The 18,847-nt window shown below is 40.5% G+C and overlaps 1 non-coding gene across 1 annotated transcript; it reads left to right on the forward strand.

Annotated features, from left to right (window-relative positions):
* Positions 1-9,121: 9,121 nt before the first annotated feature.
* Positions 9,122-9,228, forward strand: LOC131236148 (small nucleolar RNA R71). Its single transcript, XR_009166581.1, has one exon. It is a non-coding gene; the product is annotated as a small nucleolar RNA R71 (small nucleolar RNA).
* The last annotated feature ends 9,619 nt before the right edge of the window (positions 9,229-18,847 follow it).

The following is an 18,847-nucleotide window of genomic DNA, read 5'->3' on the forward strand; positions in this document are numbered from 1 at the left end:
AAGTACATTTCTATATTCTGTATTTTTGGTTTTTTTGAGATAGCAAGAAAATCTCATGTATTGGTTTTGACTGAGATAGCCAGAAAATCTCAACGTAGGGTTTCTATTTGTGATAGCCCTTTTAAAATCACAACTGTGTAAGGTTTTAAGATGAACCTATGAAAACCTTGTTTTTAGTGAACGCCAATATCACATGGGTTGTGATTATTAGGAGTAGAGTAGGTGTGGCTGTTTGAGAACAATTAGTGTACACACCGAACCACTATAACTTATGATTTTGTGGTGGATGTTTAGTTTTTGCATATGTGGTGAATGATTATAATTTATTTATGCAAATGTGGTGAATGCTTGTAATAGATAGCTCTCTTGTCTCTTTCTTAGTTTGAGATCTTAACCTTATAAACGTTTGTGAAATCAGGTTATCCTACTTAAAACTTTATTTTTGGTGTAAGATTGTCCTACAAACTAAGTTTGAATCAATTTTTCAATACTAATGTTATTGAGATTTCATATTTATTCTGATTTATTTATTATTTCAGTACTTTAAGTTTTTATTTGGCATAGTCTTATTCACACCCCCCCTCTAGGACTGTTAGCTCGCCTTTTTCAGGGGTGGATTTCTGTCCCTACATGTTCACACCCCAAGTATAGGTTTGTGATGTAGTAATAAACTCGGTAAGACCGAGGTCGAATCCACAGGAACTGATACCTGTACGTTATCTGAAACCAAGTAGAACTAGAACTAGTCTAAGATGTGGTCTAAACTAAATAGAATTTAAGGAATAATTGTAGAATAATTATCGAAAACTTAAGGAATCTAGAGGAAGGAAACTAGGGATTCAGAGGATCCACTTGTAGAGATCAGGGAGATCTTATGCTTGCTTCGCAAATCATGGAAATCAACTAGACTTCCTTTGATATAGTTTTCAAGAGATGAAAGTTATATGAATTAGAATGGATTCCATCATCTAACCATGCCCAGGAGACAAAGCAAACAACAGGATTAAACTAATTACCAACCAATCAACAATGTATGAGGATCAGGAAGGGTACTGTCATCCTACCATGCCCATGGAGCAATGATGAACAATATGGGTTCCTGACTTCATAAACTTAAAAAGGGGAAAGAAATACTCAAAGCCATTGCAAACCCATTGTAATTTCAGTCACAACAGACCATAAAAGACTAAGTAAAATATTCCTTTAATAATCAACTACATCAAATTCAGTTTAGAAATTTTAAATTAAAGGCATAAAGTAGGTTCTCCCATCTCGCTACAAGCTTCACCTCTTAGCCCTAGCTAAGAGGTTTAGCCACACATGATATGGGCTAAATTAAAAATCAACAACAGAAGAAGGAGAAAGGAAAAAGGGAAACAACCAGGTCCAGGTCCAGCCCAAGCCTTCTAATACTTCCTCCACATGCTCATCTCCAAAACCGAGCTCACGTGCCGGCAAGATCATGCTAAATTCCACGTTCCAGCCGGCAGCCCTGTCAATCCCAGCAGCCAAACAAACCTGTGCTCATGTTGCAGCAGCAAAACACCTCCCGTTACGTGCCAGCAGCCATGTCCCTGCTCCCTTTCTCTCTCCGTTTCTCTTCCTTTGTCAAAGCCAAAACGAGAACTCCTCCACTGCCTCCAACTCCCTGGTCAAAAAGCTACTTTCCTCCCCACGCCGATTCCCTTTTAATAGGGCTTTGCTGACGGTGAAACGTCCTCCGCAAGTCTGTTTACGTAAGGCCTCCTGCGGAACCTTTGTTTACGCAGGGATTTAGACGATGCACTCCACCCTTGCTGATCTTGCTGATCGGTGAAAGATCTTCTAGGGTTTGGTCTAGTCCCTCATCCCTACAAGATGGACGATGCAGATCTTCAATCACCTTGAAGATAGGAGCCCACAACGATCTGTAACGTGGATTGTGCAACGGAGTCCGCGGACGGTGCGGTGCGGATTGATTTTCGTCCGGTTAACATAGATCAAGAAAACGCGCATTGACCGGTCGGTTTTTGACCCTGATCAAGAGGGGTGGACCGGATCATCCGAAAAGATCGTTTACGTGGCCCACCAAGATCGTCCGCAGATCTGGTCGCGAAGCAGAGACGTCGTAAGGCTTCTTGCGCCATGGCTGATGGGCATTGATCGACCATATATGAGAAATCCACACCGTCCATTGCACTTTCCTCGAAAAATCGTTCGGATCTGGTCGGTTTTGGATTGACGCTGAAGCGACCCATCTGATTTTCCATATTGCCGTTCAACCTGCGTTTGAACGGTATTTTCCTGTGTATGCGAGCATAGGTTTTGAAAAACCTCATGTGTACGGTCGGTTTTACCTTCTGAAACAAATGGACGGCCCGGATTAGAGATATCTGCGATGATGGTGGCCCACCTGACTTCAACCGCAACTCTCTGTTGCAAACAGCGGACGGCTTTGCCATTTTTTGAGTTGTAATCGGCCAACGCCTTGTTGACCGTCTTCAATTTCTCGGTGCACAGCGAGCCGTCCGGTACGTGGTGTACACGCACTGCTGCATAGGGTCCACTTTGATATATTCATGAAATCCGTTCCGTCCATCCATTCTGTCATATCATTTAAACCGTCCAGGCCAAGTTTGAAGCATATCCAGATATCAGGCGGGCCCCACATAACGATTAAAGGGGCTGATCTGTCTGTTGGGCCACTTCTAGAGGGATCCAATGGATGAAATTTTACGTGTACGGTTCATTTACGGTCCTCAGGCCACGTATGGAGTTTTGAACTGATCAGATGGTGGGTACCCTATGATCTTGCATTCTGGATACTTTTCAGGCCACTTGAGCTTCAGTTTCTCAATTTTCTCAGATCCCTGACGTGCAAATCTGTCGATCTTGGTCTCCTAGGGTCCGTTGCTTGCCTTGGTGACTTCAGACTGTTAAATCCATGCTTTTAGTACCCTTTTCCAATCCAGACTCGTGAATACGCCCTGCATCACAAACATGATTAAATCAGCCATTAAATGGAATTACGCTTGTAGATCCAAGTAATAACTGGGGTATAATATGTAATATTTGACCCTCAACACAACCCCCAACCAGCATTTTGCTAGTCCCGAGCAAAATATGCGAAAAGTAAGTTGAGAATTACAGAACAATTTTCAAAAAAAACTCGAGTAATTTTTGCAGAATAATCCAGATATGAGAATTCTCAGATTCATGAATGTTGACATTACTTTCTCTTGAAATCAAGTTCACAGTAAACTTCATAATCAAGCTCAAATATTAATCCATTAATTTGAACGATTTTAAATATTGAGTTCCATGAGTGTATAGTCCAATCTCGACTTGTCAACATTAAGATTCACCTTGATATTTAAGGATATCATTGGTAACAAATAAGAGAAATCACGACAACCCAACTTGGCTTACACCTATTTTTTCATTCTTTTAATTTTTGACCTTTTTTTTATTTTTTATTTTTTATTCTTATTAGGAGTAACCCCAAGAAGAGGGATAAAATCCTCACCTACAGGGAGCAAACCTAAGATAAAGACTGTACACCCAGCTTTTTCACATATCATTCATGGGGAATTAAATCTACACCTATAGGGAGCAAACCTATGGTGTAGACCATTCGCCCAATCCTTTCAATTTCTCAGGTTGGTTCCCTTCAAGCTTAGTGAGTACCAAGTAAATCCTTCAATATCAAACTGAAACCTTAATGTGAAAGCGAGATGTGACATGTGAGATCATAACTCAATCAATGTTTACAACTTCTAATCAGAGATTAACACTTCAAACTTAACTGTGAAATGTAATATAATAAATAACTGAATCTAAGAGTCATAAATTACCAACATCACTCATCTTGTAATTCCAAGTGCCCTAGATGGCCGTCAAAATCCCTTCGAATTCACAAGAAAATCCAGACACATTAAAAAAATTTCACAATTTTTGCTCAAGACCAAGAAAACACTGATTAGGAACCCTAATCTCCCACCCCCAACCTAAAATCTACATTGTCCTCAATGTAAAAGAAATAAGCATGCAATGCACATGGGACAACAAAAATATAAGAGGAGTGATGGAAAGATAGTACCTGGATGAAAGAATCAAAAGGCTTTCCAAAGATATCTACGTAAGATCGGGTTAGCACAAGAGAGAAACCAACAGAAGTAAAATAAAAATAACAAAAATGAAACCCTACCTGTACCACTTTCGCAGGTGCTCTCGATTGCATTTAGCATATGCAACAAGCCTTTAAACCCCTAGGTTACCCCTAGTGGACGAGTTGTAGTCTCGTGAGGGTTTGCAGTAATGTTACCCACAAACATTGAACTAACTAATGATATAAATGAAATGAAATGAAGAGTTGGGCTGCCTCCCAGGAGCGCTAAGTTTACTGTCTTCAGCCAGACAAATAAAGCAACTACCCTAGTCCTAAGAAAACAGGAAACCTACCTATACCTCCATCAGACTAGGAGATCAATCCTGGTAAACAGGATCAATCAAATTTCTCGACAAATGGTTTCAATCGATGTCCATTGACTTTAAACTCCTTGCCATTATTGGGATCTCTTATCTCAACGGCCCCATGCGGAAAAACAGTGATAACAATGTAAGGGCCGGTCCAACGAGATCGAAGCTTACCTGGAAAGAGATGTAATCGAGAATTGTACAAAAGGACCTTCTGACCAGGCGTGAATGATTTTCGCAAAATGTGTTGGTCATGAAATGCTTTCATCTTTTCCTTGTAAATTCTCGAATTATCGTACGCATCATTCTGGATTTCTTCAAGTTCATTCAATTGAAGTTTGCGTAGCGAACCAGCGTTGTCCAAATTGAAATTAAGATTTTTGATTGCCTAGTACACTCTATGTTCCAGCTCCACAGGCAAGTGACAAGCCTTCCCATAGACAAGTCTAAAGGGAGACATCCCAATAGGGGTTTTAAATGCAGTACGGTATGCCCATAAAGCATCGGTCAATCGAATTAACCAATCCTTACGATCAGGGTTGACCGTTTTCTCCAAGATGTGTTTAATTTCCCTATTAGAAATCTTGGCTTGCCCACTTGTCTGTGGGTGGTACGGGGTGCTCACCTTATGAGAGATACCGTATTTCTTCATTAAGCTCTCAAATGGTTTATTACAAAAGTGTGAGCCCCCATCACTAATGATGGCTCGAGGCGTTCCGAATCGAGAAAGGATGTTTTCTTTTAGGAATTTAATGACCGTGCGATGGTCATTCTTTCGACACGGAATCGCTTCGACCCATTTAGTGACATAATCCACGGCGAGCAAAATGTACAGATTTCCAAACGATTGGGGGAATGGTCCCATGAAATCGATGCCCCAGCAATCAAATGCTTCAATGATAAGGATGGGATTCAAAGGCATCATATTTCGACGGGACAATACTCTCAATTTCTGACAACCCTCATAAGCTTTGCAAAACTCATGAGTGTCCCTAAACATAGTGGGCCAGTAAAAGCCACACTGCAGAATCTTGGCCGTGGTCTTTTTAGCAGAAAAGTGACCACCACAGGCCTCTGAGTGACAGAAGGAGATGATGCTCTGATGCTCATCGTCTGGTACACATCTCCTTAGAATTTGGTCTGGGCAATATTTAAATAAATAAGGATCATCCCAGAAAAAGTTGCGCACCTCGGTGAAAAATTTCTTCTTATCTTGCGCAGTCCACTGTGTCGGTATGACACCTGTAGCAAGATAATTAGCAATATCAGCAAACCAAGGTGAATGGGAGACTCGGAACAGTTGTTCATATGAGTCGTCTCAAGGGACTCAGAGGTATTAAGGCGAGAAAGGTGATCAGCCACTACGTTCTCTACTCCCTTTTTATCTTTAATTTTCAAATCAAATTCTTGGAGTAGGAGGATCCATCGTATCAAGCGGGGCTTAGAATCATTCTTAGAAAGAAGATACTTAAGTGCCGCATGATCAGTGTAGATAATGATCTTGGATCCGATCAAGTAGGACCTAAATTTATCCAAGGCGAACACTACAGCTAGAGCTTCTTTTCCTTAGTCGAGTAGTTCACCTGGCATAATTTAAAGTTCTACTTGCGTAATGAATGGCGTAGGGCCTCTTATCTTTTCTCGGACTAAGACCGCCCCAAGAGCATAATCAAGCGTCGCACATAAGCTCAAAAGGAAGGCTCCAATCGGGTGGCCGCATGATAGGTGCAAGGGTTAAAGTGCCCTTAAGCTTGGTGAAAGCTTAATGGCACTGCTCTCGTATGGAGCATCCTTTTGAAGAAGATTACATAAAGGACGAGAGAGAAGACTAAAGTCCTTTATGAATTGCCTGTAAAATCCTGCATGTCCTAAGAAGGATCGCACGTCTCTGATGTTCTTGGGTGGAGGTAGGTTAGAGATAAGATCGATTTTTGCCTTATCTACCTCGATTCCTTTGGACGAGATGATATGCCCAAGGACAATTCCCTTCTGAACCATGAAATGACACTTCTCCCAATTAAGTACCAAGTTCTTTTCTTCACATCTTTTCAGCACACATTTAAGACTTTCCAAGCACTTGCTAAAAGATGGACCGAAACAGAGAAATCGTCCATGAAGACCTCTAGATATTGCCCTACCATATCAGAAAAGATACTAAGCATACATCGCTGAAAGGTGGTAGGGGCATTACATAGTCCGAATGACATCCTTCGATAGGCAAAGGTGCCGTAGGGACATGTAAATGTGGTCTTTTCCTAGTCTTCAGGGGCTATCTCTATCTGCTTGTAGCCCGAATACCCGTCAAGGAAACTGTAATAGGAATGACCAGCTAACCTTTCCAGGATCTGATCAATGAATGGTAAAGGAAAGTGGTCTTTCCTCGTGATGGTATTCAACTTCCTGTAGTCAATGCACATTCTCCAACCAGTAGTGACTCTAGTTGGCACGAGTTCATTATTAGCATTGGCTACGATGGTGATTTCAGACTTCTTAGGGACCACTTGAGTTGGACTCACCCATTGACTATCAGATATAGGGTATATAATACCCACATCCAATAGTTTAAGAACCTCGGCCTTAACCACTTCCTTCATGTTCGGATTTAGTCTACGTTGTGGTTGTCGAGCGATTTTTGCATTATCCTCAAGATATATGTGGTGAGTACAAATCGAGAGATCGATTCCCTTGAGGTCCACTATCGTCCATCCCAGGGCTCCTTTATGCTCAATAAGAGTAGATATGAGCATACTCTCCTGTTCTTTCTCCAGGTGGGCAGAGATCACCACCGGATATGTCTCATCTTGACCTAAATAGGCATATTTCAAATCAGAGGGTAAAGGTTTTAGGTCAAGCTTCGGCGGCTTGAGGTTAGACGGTAGAGGCACTACATCGGTTTGTGGCAATTCTTCAAATTGTGGCCTCCACCGGTTAACTTCAAGTACCGGTGCAGTATCAAGCAAGGCACACGTCTCCCTAATCATGTCATCATCAAAATCATGGGAGTGGGCCAGGCACGTCTCCAGATGGTCGGAGGATAAGGTTAGCGGTGTCGTATCTTCCACGAAAGAGTCAATCATGTTAATGTCGTGAAAATCGTCATCATCCTCTGAGTTGCTGCCGTTATTGAAAAAAATGTTTGACTCCAATGTCAAATTTCCAAAAGACATAGTCATGATACCATTCCTGCAATTGATAATTGCATTTGACGTGGCAAGGAATGGGCGACCAAGAATGACGGGAATCTGAGTGCTCATGTTATTGATGGGTTCGGTGTCCAGGATGATAAAATCTACAGGGTAGTAAAATCTATCAACCTGGACTAACACATCCTCAATTATCCCTCTTGGTACACGAACAGAGCGATCAGCAAGTTGTAGTGTGGTTAGGGTGGGTTTTAATTCACCCAAACCTAACTGTTTGTATACCGAGTAGGGAATCAGATTGACGCTCGCTCCTAAGTCAAGAAGTGCGTGATTAATTCTATGGTTCCCGATTACACATGATATGGTTGGGCTACCGGATCCTTATATTTTGCGGCACGTCTTGCTTTCAGGATGGCACTCACTTTCTACCAAGAAGATTTTCTTTTGAATAATTTTTCGTCTTTTGGTCGTGCATAAGTCTTTCAGGAATTTGGCATATGAAGGTATCTGTTTAACGACATCAAGTAGAGGAATGTTGACTTTCACCTGTTTCAACACCTCTAGGATATCCTGAGAGTTAGAGAGAGATTTTGGTGAAACCAACCGTTGGGGGAATGGAGCAACTGGCTTCTCTAGAAGTTCCGGTTCTACTTTTTGTGGGGCATCACTGAATCCATCATTGTTGTCCTCTTCTGGTTCTTGAGGCTTTTCGGGCCTAACCGGAAGAGTTTTATCAATGATCTTCCCACTCCTAAGAGTGGTGATGGATTTAGCATGCCCCATTTGATTTGAAGAGCTGGGATCATTACTCTCGTACTGCGGTTTAGGATTGGGGAGAGGTTGTGCAGGAAGCATCCCCTTTTCTATAACCGTCATACGAGAGTCTATCTTTTGCATAAAATCTGTAATTCCCCGCATTGCCTGAGCCAGCTCTTGTATGGGATTTTGAACCGGTTCCTCTTGAGGTTTCACTTGATTTGGATTTTGATTGAAGAAACCTGGAGGAGTCGCCGTTTGTCCATTCCTCCAACTAAAGTTTGGATGATTTTTTCAGCCAGGATTGTATGTGTTGGAGTTAGGTCCAGTAAAAGGTCTTTGATAATTATTTACGGCATTGGCTTGTTCATTCAACACTCCTCGAAAGGCGGGTATTGTAGGACAGTTTTCGGTTGTGTGAATGTTGCAATCACAGATGCTGCAAACAATTTCATTGATCTTATCCTTCTTTCCTTCCATGGCCTCAACTTTCCTTATGAGCGTAGTCACTTTACACTTGAGATCATCCTCTTCTTTCAAGAGATATAATCCACCTTTTTCCTTTAATTGAGTCAGCCTAGACGTGGTGTTCGCCATTGGGTAATATATAGTCCCATGATTATGTTTTTTCAGCGAGACTATCGAGGTAATCCCATACCTCGTCAACATCTTTGTTGATGAACTCTCCATTACACATTGTCTCGACCATTTGACGCATGGAAGATGTCAGTCCATCGTAGAAAAAATTTGTAATGCGCCATGTTTCAAATCCGTGTTGTGGGCATGAACTGACCAAATCTTTGAACCTTTCCCAACATTGGAAGAATGTTTCATCTTCCTTTTGGGCAAAGTTTATGATTGCTTTTCTGAGGGTAATCGTTTTATGATGTGGGAAGAATTTTTTTATGAATTCCCTCTACATGTTGTTCCATGTGCCAATGGATCTAGGACGCAGTGAATGTAACCACGTCTTAGCTTTCTCTTTTAAGGAAAAAGGAAAGAGTTTCAGTCTAATTGTATCCTCAGATACATTAGGAAAACATAATGTAGCTATAATCTCATCGAACTCTTTCAAATGTAAATATGGACTTTCTGATTCAAGTCCATGGAATTTGGGAAGGAGTTGGATAACTCCTGGCTTGATGTCCATTTGTCCTGTGTTTTCAAGAAAAATCATGCATGAGGGCATACTCACTCCCGCCGGTTGTAGATAATCTCGTAAAGTACGAGGCGGGGGTGCCTGTTGCACCTCATTTTCATCTTGGGTATCCTCCACCCTGGGTGGAAGTAGAGGAGGTTGGTCTTCAGCCATAACCTCAGTTAACTCAGGGGATTTCGAGCGGTGTCTAATCCTGCGATGGATAGTCAACCCCTCAACCAATCCTCCTTCAGTCAAGAGACGTCGAGTGTTGTCACGGGCCCACTTGGGCATGAAACACTCGCAGCCCTCAATCAAATTCAAAGTCTAATCCTAAGAAAGGAAAAGAAAATCTAAAAAGAAAGAGAGAGAGAGTTGGAAAGAAATTACCAAATTGATGCCCCTAAGTTAAGGACCTGCAAAAATAAAAACAAAATAAGTTAGATTCTGAAAGAAGAGGAACAATCCTTTAAAATAAAGGTAGAAGTAAACTAATTTCTAAAAGAAAGTGGAAACTTCTAAAATGAATTAGGAAAGTCCTAAACTAGAAAGTAAATTACTAAAAGAGAACTGAAAAATAGGAAGTAGAGAAAGAGCTTACCGAATTAGAAATTTCTATTTTAAAAGCCTACAAAATAGGAAGGTTAGTTTCTAAACAAAAATTCTAAAAATAAATGAGGAAATAAATTAGATTTAAAAAGAGTTAAAAATAGAAAGTGAAAAACAAAAGAGAAAAGTTTCTAAAATTAGAGGATTTTTCTAGAAAGAGAAATAACTAATCTAGTTTCTAAAAATAAACTGCTTCCTAAAAATAGAAAAAATACTAGAATTAAAATTTTCAAAATTTAAACCCTAATTCTAAAAGGTAGAAAAAGTAAAGAGATTAGGAAGGAATTACCAATTTATGGACTTATGTCAGGATCCTACAAAATATGGAAACAAGTTAGTTTCTAAGAATAAAATAAAATAAAAACTTTTAGCCTAAAGTTAGTAAAATCCTAATCCTAACCTAATTCTAAAACTAATTAATTTCAGAGAATCATAACCGTCAATCCCCGGCAACGGCGCCAAAAACTTGTTCACTCTCCAAGTATAGGGTTGTGATGTAGTAATAAACTCGGTAAGACCGAGGTCGAATCCACAGGGACTGATACCTGTACGTTATCTGAAACCAAGTAGAACTAGAACTAGTCTAAGATGTGATCTAAACCAAATAGAATTTAAGGAATAATTGTAGAATAATTATCAAAAACTTAAGGAATCTAGAGGAAGGAAACTAGGGATTCAGAGGATCCACTTGTAGAGATCAGGGAGATCTTATGCCTGCTTCGCAAATCATGAAAATCAACTAGACTTCTTTTGATATAGTTTTCAAGAGATGAAAGGTATATGAATTAGAATGGATTCCATCATCTAACCATGCCCAGGAGATAAAGCAAACAACAGGATTAAACTAATTACCAACCAATCAACAATGTATGAGGATCAGAAAGGGTACTGCCATCCTACCATGCCCATGGAGCAATGATGAACAACAGGGGTTCCTGACTTCATAAACTTAAAAAGGGGAAAGAAATACTCAAAGCCATTGCAAACCCATTGTAATTTCAGTCACAACAGACCATAAAAGACTAAGAAAAATATTCCTTTAATAATCAACTATATCAAATTCAGTTTAGAAATTTTAAATTAAAGGCGTAAAGTAGATTCTCCCATCTCGCTACAGGCTTCACCTCTTAGCCCTAGCTAAGAGGTTTAGCCACACATGATATGGGCTAAATTAAAAATCAACAACAGAAGAAGGAGAAAGGAAAAAGGGAAACAACCAGGTCCAGGTCCAGCCCAAGCCTTCTAATACTTCCTCCACATGCTCATCTCCAAAACCGAGCTCACGTGCCGGCAAGATCATGCCAAATTCCACATTCCAGCCGGTAGCCCTGTCAATCCCAGCAGCCAAACAAACCTGTGCTCATGTTGCAGCAGCAAAACACCTCCCGTTACGTACCAGCAGCCACGTCCCTGCTCCCTTCTCTCCCCGTTTCTCTTCCTTCGTCAAAGCCAAAACGAGAACTCCTCCACTGCCTCCAACTCCCTGGTCAAAAAGCTACTTTCCTCCCCACGCCGATTCCCTTTTAATAGGGCTTTGCTGACGGTGAAACGTCCTCCGCAAGTCTGTTTACGCAAGGCCTCCTGCGGAACCTTTGTTTACGTAGGGATTTAGACGATGCACTCCACCCTTGCTGATCTTGCTGATCGGTGAAAGATCTTCTAGGGTTTGGTCTAGTCCCTCATCCCTACAAGATGGACGATGCAGATCTTCAATCACCTTGAAGATAGGAGCCCACAACGATCTGTAACGTGGATTGTGCAACGGAGTCCGCGGACGGTGCGGTGCGGATTGATTTTCGTCCGGTTAACATAGATCAAGAAAACGTGCATTGACCGGTCAGTTTTTGACCCTGATCAAGAGGGGTGGACCGGATCATCCGAAAAGATCGTTTCGTGGCCCACCAGGATCGTCCGCAGATCTGGTCGCGAAGCAGAGAAGTCGTAAGGCTTCTTGCGCCGTGGCTGATGGGCATTGATCGACTATATATGAGAAATCCACACCGTCCATTGCACTTTCCTCGAAAAACCGTTCGGATCTGGTCGGTTTTGGATTGACGCTGAAGCGGCCCACCTGATTTTCCATATTGCCATTTAACCTGCGTTTGAACGGTATTTTCCTGTGTATGCGAGCAAAGGTTTCGAAAAACCTCATGTGTACGGTCGGTTTTACCTTCTGAAACAAATGGACGGCCCGGATTAGAGATATCTGCGATGATGGTGGCCCACCTGACTTCAACAGCAACTCTCTGTTGCAAACAGCGGACGGCTTTGCCGTTTTTGAGTTGTAATCGGCCAACGCCTTGTTGACCGTCTTCAACTTCTCGGTGCACAGCGAGCCGTCCGGTACGTGGTGTACACGCACTGCTGCATAGGGTCCACTTTGATATATTCATGAAATCCGTTCCGTCCATCCATTCTGTCATATCATTTAAACCGTCCAGGCCAAGTTTGAAGCATATCCAGATATCAGGCGGGCCCCACATAACGATTAAAGGGGCTGATCTGTCCGTTGGGCCACTTCTAGAGGGATCCAATGGATGAAATTTTACGTGTACGGTTCATTTACGGTCCTCAGGCCACGTATGGAGTTTTGAACTGATCAGATGGTGGGTACCCTATGATCTTGCATTCTGGACACTTTTCAGGCCACTTGAGCTTCAGTTTCTCAATTTTCTCAGATCCCTGGCGTGCAAATCTGTCGATCTTGGTCTCCTAGGGTCCGTTGCTTGCCTTGGTGACTTCAGACTGTTAAATCCATGCTTTTAGTACCCTTTTCCAATCCAGACTCGTAGATACACCCTGCATCACAAACATGATTAAATCAGCCATTAAACGGAATTATGCTTGTAGATCCAAGTAATAACTGGGGTCTAATATGCAATATTTGACCCTCAACACTACATTGCACCTCGCTTTTGACTTGTACTTCCAACTTTGGACTTACTTAGTAGACAATCTGCACCCACTTAGTTTCGGATTTCCTACGACAGGCTGTCTCTGGCAATCCGCATCTGAGGAAAGAGCAGTATTATATCATATTCTCAATCGAATCAAAGATGCTGTAATAAAAGAGGGGTATTATATCACATGCCACCCTCGTCTTTACAGTATATACTTCTTCTTTTTATACTATGGCTGTCGATGACCCTTGATACGCAGGCACTTAGAACTTGTATCAGTTGCTTATATTAACTAAAAGTAAACCTTCTAAAATGTGGAGAACCACTTTCTCTAGCAGAAAAAATCAGGTTTTTTTAACAATCTTATCCTCGATTCTTGAATACCTTATCATTGAAAGAATACCATCAGATGTCTTTCATTCCTAAATTAAGTTTTTGTTCAAGATACATCTAAACTGGTGCGAGCAGTTTTGACTGTTTATTTTGAATGATATGCCATGTGTTGGTTGCTTGGCGCCTAGAATCGATACAACAACTCGATCTAAATTGATCGATTTTGACATCAAGAGATAAAATAAGTAGATACGTCCAATATGAACATGTATGACCAGATTTTGAGAAGATCAGTCACTTACTTAGCCACTTACAAAAGTTTATAATGATCATGCAATAATCAGATGGTGGGGTTCTTCCACCGAAGATGGGTTACTTTGTGCTTTCCACAAGAAAAGACTACCATAATACTAGTGCAAATCAAACAAAAGGAAAAACTCACAATCTAGCACTAGGAGCAACTGTAAGAATGATTCTCTTGAAAGAACTGCTTAATATTGGATAAAGAACAAATACAGTATTTGAGTGTAGACTTAGATTACCACTAAAGATTATGGCTAAGAATTATCGCTACTCCTATGATAAGCTAAGGTAAAAGATAAATTGATAAGGTTTTGTAGTTTAGTTGGTTGGGTTTGTCGTTGGATATTGGATATTCCTTTGTCACATTCGTCTGCTATTTATAGATTTGTGTTGTAGCTTATTCTTTCAAAACCTTCTTCTATTATTGCAATGGCTACAACAGTTCAAAAGCCTTTCTAGATTCTTTTCTTTTCTAGATCTTTCTTTTATTACGTTTCTTTTCATGATAGTTCCACTTCTTTCAGCCAAAGCTTTGTTGCCCTAAGTTGCCTTATATATCTTAAATAGATCAACTATATTTCTTATAAATTGACCACAACACTCTATCAACCATCCACTGACGTGTAGAACTAGATTTACGCTAGTTATAATCCCGCAAAAAGTACTCCAAATCTTGAAGATCTTTTTATCTACTTCTTATTCCTCATACAATGTCACATGTCACCCTCCTATTAGCTTTCTCAGAATGGCTAGAAATAGGGTACAACATTAACCCCCACGTCGTTTCGTCTTTGGTAACAAGGTGATAGTAACATTGTTCCATTCCCCGATATGATAAATGTAATTGACCATTAATCCACGTGCTCTTTCCCCATTGATTCTACTCAATCGATGTCGTATCAAGAGATATCCTTTGTCTCATTCTTTTAACTTATCTATATGATACATTGCATAAAATTGTATCATATGAAGAGTCATGATTACCTTTTCATTAATGCTCACATATCATGGCTAATATATAAACAACTCTTAAGTCGGTGCTTCTCATCTTTCACTCTTTACTTCTTCTCTCTTGCATCAAAGTCTTCCTAATTTTCTTTCCTCAATTCATTACGGTTGCATCTTCCTCTTCTTTTGTTCCAACTTTGCACTTGGAATCCTTCATCACAGAGCTCGATATTCTGTCATCCAGAGTGATTAATGATCTCCCATTCAACACTCCAATCAAACTAGACACTACATTGTTGATGATTGGTCCTACTTTTTATCCTATAGTCACTTATGAACAAGTTCATGAAATCGAGCCCAGCTTTCGGAAGTGCCCTAATGAAGTTGATCTGCTTGTCCAATTCGACAATCTTTCGGACCCCTCCAATGCATTCAAGTCTCAACGAGCATGGCCGAAACCAATGAATGGCTGAGCTAAATAGTTCTCTCACGTTAAAGCATAACATGGAGACAAGTAGGAATTATAAATGCATCAAATTTTTCCTACATGAATATCTGGCAAATTCCTTCCTCCTTATAGTAGCATCAACTTTCTAGAGTCGGTCGACCAATATATTTCATTTTAAATGTGGGCTCACGGGTCCACCGATCATGGATGTATGTGCATTCACTTACCCTCTCTCCTTCGAGGAACCTGTCCACTCGGGCTTCGCTATGAAAAATTCACATCCTTTCATTCTTCCAAACAAGATTAGTAAGGCATATTCGACCTTCATGGTTGTTCAATGCAAAGCTTGGGATGAATTTAATGAACAGGAACACACGGCGTTCCTGCTGACATCGAAATGGCAATCCTCAAGGATGCTGCTTTAAAAAGCTATTTAATCTGCAAAGACTTACTATATAATGGTACTATAGACACAGGTGTTAATGCCAATGTCGGCATTGAACAATATTGCCCCTATCTTCTTGCTCGCCAGTTCGGGTTGGCTCAAGGTATCCATTTTCCTTTCATTCACTGGACTTGCACCCAACCTCTGACTCATCGACCAATTGTAGACTCGGTCACCATCTTTCAGACTCTCCATAGAGGGTTTAATTCCATTAGTTCTTGGGTTTAATTCCATTAGCTCTTCTTTCACACTCCCTCTCTTCACTAATCACCCCCAGTAGTTAGAATCATTCCACTCCTAATGGAAGAATTACTATGGGACTCTGATCAACGAGTCTCATGAATTAATAATTAGTTGGCTTACTTCTTTATTAACGGTAGAGAAACCTTTGGCCAAGAAAAAGAAATTATAAATAAAGCATCAACTTATGAACATAAAACTCAGAAGTAAGGAGGGGACAACTATTATGGGAAAAATCGAACTACCCTGACGTATGAGACACGTGGCAGAGAACCATTAGAGCAAGCTCCCTGAACTATCGAAGTACTTACCATTAGGGAAGATGAGCTGAGCAAGGAAACTTAATGATTGAGATGAGTTAGTCAACCTGGCTCTAAGATAAGGTACATCGATAGTGTTGTATTTGATGTCTTAAATCAATCAGATTCTATGCAGATTTTTCACGCAACTGTGAAAGTGCGGGATTTGTTTCCGATTTTGTTTATGATTCTTTTCAATTTTATTTGGGATTCTTCCTAAAACTATATATGTGGGTGTAAACGAGATTGGGAGGTATTATTCTAAGGAATTATAAGGCTTTTTAAAAGGGTTCTAGGGTTTGCAAAGGGTGTAGCAAGGGTAAGATTCAAGCTTGTTCGAATTGGGTAAGTCTTTTCTCTTTGTAATTTCTGCTTTCATAGTGAAGATCCGTTGCTTTGTGCCGTGGTTTTTTCCCAAAAGGATTTTTCACATTAAATCTTTATGTTCTCTTGTGTTTGCTTGGTGCTCTTGGATTGCTATCTTAGATCTATCTCTGTGTGATTCCGCAGTCCAAAACCCAACAGATAAATCTCGACAACCGATGTCAATCTCGACTACGGATGCCTACCTCGACCATGGATGTCGACCTTGATCACCATGACCATGGACATCGATCTTGATCTCGAATACCGACCTCGACCTCGGGATGGAAATATCTGAAGAGAATCTCATGTCATATACGAGCATGACTACCCAACGAGATCCTAGCCAAAGATCACACTAATAGAGGTGTAATCGAATACATGTCGATAATAAATTCTAACTCCAATCTGGGCCCCTCCAGCGTATCTCGCAAATCTACTCGGATACGCAAGCTGCGAAACAAACCTATAAATACATCACCCCACCTAAAAAAAAGGTACGCACAAAGATTCCGACTTTAGCTATACACACTTTGAGTTCATTTACCTAACTTAGCATCGGAGGGTCCCCGGCCACAACCAATGCCCCCCATTGTTACCCCATTTTCCATTAAAGTGCTGGTACCCATTAGCTCATAGGAGATGTTATGGGATTGACCAAATTTGAGCGATAATAGAATGTATAAAAGCCATTCCAAGGGATATATCTAATGTAGCGTAGCAGCAGATAGTCTCTACATGGCAACATTTGGTTTTTGGTAGGAGGTCGTTCAGTTGTCGAGTATGCTTGGGAATTAAAGGGGTTCGCAGTTAATATAACAGGCATGAAGATTTGATTCATGAATCAATGATACCTCGAGCAATTTCAGTCATAATATTTGGTTGAATTTATCTAAAAGAAAAGTCGCAGGCATTCAAGTGCAAAATGGATAAAACCAATATGATTCATTAAAAGAAAAGTGTCGCCACAAATGAGAAAGAAGGAAAGGAATAAGAGTTACTTGTTTGCCGGACATGAGAAGATCGATCAGACTGACATATTCTTTAGTTATTATTATTTTTTTTTTTTTTAGCTTTGACGTAAAGCAAAAACTGAAAAATCTACATCAGGAGGAAATCATAATGCTCCTGAAGGGCAATTACCCCCTCGATCTTGCATTCTTATAACATGAATGTGTTGTACGACATACAAACACTAGAAATACTGAAAGAAGATTCGTTGGCATCGCACCCTGGATAGAATGATATCTTGATGGAAGGAGGGACGTCAGAGCATAGATGTCCATAATGATCGAACGCATAGGGCTGCATCGGAAGTGGAATGAGTTGGTCAAATGACTTGAAAAGCAGACCGCCACGATAATAAGAGTTGGGTTAGGATCTATCATGCAGGCTGATAGATAAATGCATTCGACAATCCCAACCTCGGTCCAATGAATAGAGAATTGACTTTTGACTTGTCGGGGGCAGTTGATCCATTCCTTGGAAGGTTTCAACCATAATTGAGGAGTTTTCCCTGGCTCCTAATATTTCCAATTGAAAGATTTATGGTTGATCAAGAAGTTTTCTTCCTTGTTAGCTGAAAAGAATGGAGTGATGTCAGAATGATCAGGAAAAGAAGTTGGATGAATGGTGGGCCTAGGATACAAACTAGGGTTAAAATCTTAGGAGTTGGATGAGAAAATTAGATATGCAGAAACCTGGAGGGAAAAATAGCTCTAACAAAGTAGTAAAAAAAGAGGTCGAAGACGCTAAAAGGTTGAAAAGCTTCATTTTCTTCGAAACCGTGGTGATAAGAAGCAAATGAGGAATAGGGTTTTGAAGGAAGAAACCAAGCAAAAATGAACAAGAAAGATGAGATAACATATATGAAGCCACCACTTACGCATTATTAATTGTCACATGATAATCCAAACGAATTCGAAGATAAAAGCTACGTTAGAGATACAAAAACATATTCTTTATATGACACACGTCGTTTGTTATCGAAGAAGCAAAGTACGCCACATGTTCATCTCGTTAATGCGTCACCACATTTCTAACTCTTCCTTATTGAATAGTCAGAAATATGAGGGGGCAATGTTTATACCAAAATCCATTCAGACTAGATAGACGGTGCAGATCAAGCCATGTGGTATATAAGATATTTGAGAATCATACACCAGAGATTTGAAGAACATGTCATCTTTTCTGGGGTGTTTTCAGTATTTAGGTTATCTTCGAATTAGGGTGGGCAATTGTTCCAGCCACATTAGACCTAGAGCACGTTGTAAGCATCTAATAAGATATGATCATGGTTGATAAATGTAACTGCTCTTTCCCAACTGGTTACATGTGAAAGCGTCACGTAGACAAGTGATTGTTCTTACATCCCTTATGGAAAGCCATAAATAGTAGAAGTAGATCCAAAGCGAGGAACCCCTCTTCGAATCCAAAAAATAAACTACAATCCAGCCAACATTTTATA

This window comes from Magnolia sinica, unplaced genomic scaffold (genome assembly GCF_029962835.1).
Source record: "Magnolia sinica isolate HGM2019 unplaced genomic scaffold, MsV1 ctg244, whole genome shotgun sequence".
Classification (NCBI taxonomy): Eukaryota; Viridiplantae; Streptophyta; class Magnoliopsida; order Magnoliales; family Magnoliaceae; genus Magnolia; species Magnolia sinica.